Source organism: Nilaparvata lugens, chromosome 12, assembly GCF_014356525.2.
Source record: "Nilaparvata lugens isolate BPH chromosome 12, ASM1435652v1, whole genome shotgun sequence".
NCBI classification, from domain to species: Eukaryota; Metazoa; Arthropoda; class Insecta; order Hemiptera; family Delphacidae; genus Nilaparvata; species Nilaparvata lugens.
The window spans coordinates 35,281,352-35,286,010 of record NC_052515.1 but is presented as its reverse complement, the minus strand read 5'-3'; positions in this window follow the sequence as shown (position 1 = coordinate 35,286,010).

The window sequence follows — 4,659 nt, the reverse complement described above, 5'->3', positions numbered from 1 at the left end:
TATGATGAAAATAAATTGATCAAATCTACAGCTATCATGTCATAATTTGGACTCAACAATTATGCTGTCATGAAAGAAGAAAGTTATAGTCAACCTGATCCTTTGCCGCCACCAGGGAAGAATATTATTCAAGGAGAATATGATGAAAATTAATGAATCAAGTCTTCCGCTATCATGTTTGCCATTTTCATAACTTGGGCTTGACAAATACACTATCAGCGGCGAAAATGTTGTAGGTAACCTCGCCCTATACCGCCCCCAGGGAAGAAATATTAAGGGAAATTATGGGATCCTTCGACATCATCGAACAAGATTTTTTGAAGCTGTCAGATCATTTAATTCAAATGATCAAAATGTTCAGGATCGTACAAAACCTAGCTCCGCCGTGCATGCTGGATGCTTGGCTGAATCGGACTAGGCGCTGAGACAGCAAATAATAGCAGCGTTGGTGGGTGGGAATGCGAGCGGCCACAGTAACATCTTCCACCCAGCAATGCTCGGCGTAGTTCCGCCTGGTGGACAGACGAAAGATCAATCCAGTCGGTTATTTGATCCCTCCTGCCAGGCTCTCAGCCAAGCAGCCGAGACAATAGAACAATGGTGTGACGGTCTTATTCGCGTTCATCAGCAGTTTTCTTTCTCACGATTATTTTGATTTTTGTGCTACCTATAATCAATAATAACTCCAGTCACCAGTAAAAAGTTCCCAGAAACGTGGTGTACTACCATATTAATGACTTTTCATGATGATTTTTATTATTTAAAAACATTGTTGACATTCTGAGCCTTCAGGCTAAACTTGGGGTCGCTGAGAACGAATCTGTAATCAGAATTTCTCTATCACGAAAAATAACGAAAAAGACCCAGCTGTTGATCTTTTGGCAACCGTTAATAGTCATCCTGCAATGCGGTCGAAACACTTCCAAGCCAGACACCCATCTCAAATGACAACAACGCCAAGCTGTGAGAAACCATCCTGCACTGCGGCGCTAGGTAAACAATGGAAATTTCCAAAAATTCAAATAGCAGAACATAGAAAGAGATTACTGAGGAATTGGCTACAAGAGATTTTTTTACAGTTTGATGGGTTTATTTCTTATATAGTGAGAGAGCTTTGAGGTGAATCAAGTGAATTAAGATGATTGTCATATTTATTTTTGGCTTTCAATATTCACGGACATTTTATGACTTTTAACTGATTGTAACTGACGAATGCAATCATTGAATGTAATATTATTTTACATAATTTGGGCTTTACAATTACGCTGACAAGGGAGGAAAAAGTTTTAGGTAACCTGGTCCTGTGCCGCCCCCAGAGAAGAATTTTTCGGGGAAAATATGATAGAAATTTATGAACCAAGTATTCAGCTATCATGTTATACCATTTTCGTAATTTGGACTCAAATGCTCTGACAGATCAAAAATCTTGTCGATGATGTCAAAGGTTCCCATATTTTCCCTTTATAATTCTTCCCTGGGGGCGGCAAGGGACCTGGTTACCTTCAACTCTCCCCCCCACCAAAATGTGGCCCCCAAATTATGAAAGTGGTATAACATGATAGCTGAAGTCTTGGTTCATTCATTTTCATCATTCTTTCCCTGAATTATTCTGCTCTGGTGGCGGCATGGGACCTGGTTACCTTCAACTCTTTACCTCCACTAACAGCATAATTGTTGAACCTAAATTTTGAAAACAATAATTTATGATAGCTGGTTCAAATATATTCAAAATATTTTCCTTGAATTATTCTTCCCTAGGGGCGGCAAAGGACCAGTTTACTTATAACTTTTTTCCTCTGCTGATAGTGTAATTGTTGAGCTCAAATCATGAAGATGGTATCAAATCAAATACAATTTTATTACCTCAAAATAATACACAAAAAATACATTATACTGTTACGGATTTTCACTCTACAAAACTAGTTCTTGTGGGTTCTTAAACTATAGAATGAGCTGACAACACTTGGGGCTATAATATTATACTTTATTTTACTCAAAACTAAATAGATGAAACAATTGACTCACCAAAATAACAGATAGTAAACCCTACTACAGGAAATAATTATATCAACTAATAAGTACTTGACTGGACGATATAAAGATTAATCACTTATAACACAGTTTCTAATCTAATTTATATTGTAATTGTTTTTGATGAATAAACTTTGATTTGATTTGAATAATAATTCTTCATTATTTTGTTAAGATTACTTGGATAATCTTCATCAGAGTTGAATATTTTAAGCCAAAAATATGAGTTTGGTCTCAAACCCGCATCCAAATAAACTTAACTGATGAATTTGAACTAACGAAGCTTGCAAAATGTTTTCTTTCCTCCTTCACTAAACATATTATTCATAAACAAATATTCCATCTTAAATAATGTAAATTTATTATGAAATTATTGAAAATTATAATTTATTGCTTAATAAAATATAATTGATTATTTGAACGAGCATGAACTGCTAATATTACATCAATAAACCTGTATCAGCTACCGTCTAAAGAAGGCATTGACAATATAGAGGATCGGCAACGTTATTCTCCTATCTTTCTTCACTGCCATTATAACGTGGACCTCACTATAGGATTAACGGCTTGAGGTGAAAGTGAAATTTGGAACAAACGACCTATACCATGGGACATCATCTAAAGCTAGTTTTTCTCTATGATAAGACTCTCAAGAAAGTGTGAAGGCTAAACATTGTCAGGTATGAATTCTCTATAGCAAGTATGAAACTCCAGTAAACTTTGCTGTATATTAAAATATCCATTTATCTGTGTAACAGTTTTTGTCGGTTGCACAACAGCCGGTTAAATTTTAACCGTGATTAATCCCACGAGAACCAATCAGAGAAGCCGTCTTTTCAAAAACGTCTTCTCTGATTGGTTCTCGTGAAATTAATCACGGTCAAGATTTAACCGGTTTTTGTGCAACCGGGCCTTTGGTTAAAATGATGTGTGCAAATGATACTGGCAAGGTTGGAGTGTGAGATCCGTGATATGTCTCTTTTTTAATTGCCAGACAATTAATGCTTTAAAAAAGATATAGAAGGAAAAGTTTGGAAGACCATCTCCAACCCCGCAGTTCTGTTTAGGGTAGTAAGAAGTAGGTAAACATGTGTTCATGTTCTTAAGGGGTGGTAGTGTTTCAAAGGTGCCATTTTCTGCTTTGTCGCGTATAACTCGAAAACTAAGCGGCTTACGGACATGACTATTCTATACAAAATTGAAACTCGTATAATTTTCCACAAAGTACCTAAGATCAGTTGAAATATGATAGTGAATTCCCCAAAATTTAAGTGTCTCTTCTTGTTTTATGTTGTAGGTGCAAATAGAACAGTTTGGTTGCGGTGAGTCATCGACTGTTGGAGTATGCAGCTTGGCTTATTTATTCCTGTCATGGACCTCAGCTTTCAAATACTACACTGGACAAGGTACTGTACTTACTATTGCTCAAATGTATTTCTTTGTTTTCAATAAAACAAAAATTTCTTGGTAATAGCGTGGCCTATGAGAGATTCTCTAAGAAGAATCTCTCCAATTGTAAGATTATCCAAGTAATAGCTTAGCCTATAAATCAATCAGTCAAATAAATTTGTTTTAAAACTTCGACTGAGTCACTGTCGATGTTTTAGAACCGTTCCATAATGAAACAAAAATACAAATATATCTAAATCATTAATAAACAATGAAAATAGAATCGGGCTCAATAGCCATTCTTGCTTTACACCTGTGGTTGTTTCAAAATCTCTAGAGAGTCTGACTTCCCCTTACCATAGAGAAACAATAGCGTGAGTAAATATATATCCCATTGTATAGGGCGTTTATGTCGCAACTTGGGTTGCGACATTTCTATCAAAAGGTTGATAGAAATTTTCTTATTCTCTGTCATAACTTTTAATAACTTGAAAGTTATCAACTTTTAATGTTGATGCATTTTTATGTTTATACGTATTTTTATGTAATCGACACCGTTAACCAAGCATACCTTGTTTTCTAACTGTTCAATTACTATTTTAATATACTATTTATTCTATATTTATTACCTTATTGGCTGCTTATCGTAACGGAATTCAGCGTCTCAACAAATCTCTTGACAAAAAAAAGAAGAAAAAACAAAACAACTGAAATCGTTTACAATCTGAAATGAGTTTTCCTTGCTACCCATTCATTCCTGTATCTTATTTAATGTAGAATTATTTGCTTTGATTCAGAAACTGAGCTGATATTACAAATTTATTACATAGCATCTTGCAGTAATAAATTTGTGAATTGACGCTCATATGCTGATATCTTCAATGTCTGTTTGTGTTTTTATTATTTCTATCTCCAAATAATTGAATAAATTTAATTGACATACATTCTGTCTTGTCTCAAATACTTGAATTTCACAAAACCACTTGGAAAGTAGCGGGAGTGTTAAGTTATAGTTACTGTAAACAAATGGTGTGATTCTTCAAATTATTTTTATTCAACTCAAACTAAATTGATATTTGCTTTGATTTTATCTTCAAGTTTAGTTATTTGATTGAAATCATTTTCCTGTGGTTTTGCAAGCTACTTGAAGCCATCTACATTACTAGAATTTTATTGATTTTTTCTATTGAAAATATTGCAGTAACTGTACCTCTGAAATTGATGTCCTTTTGAAAAAAT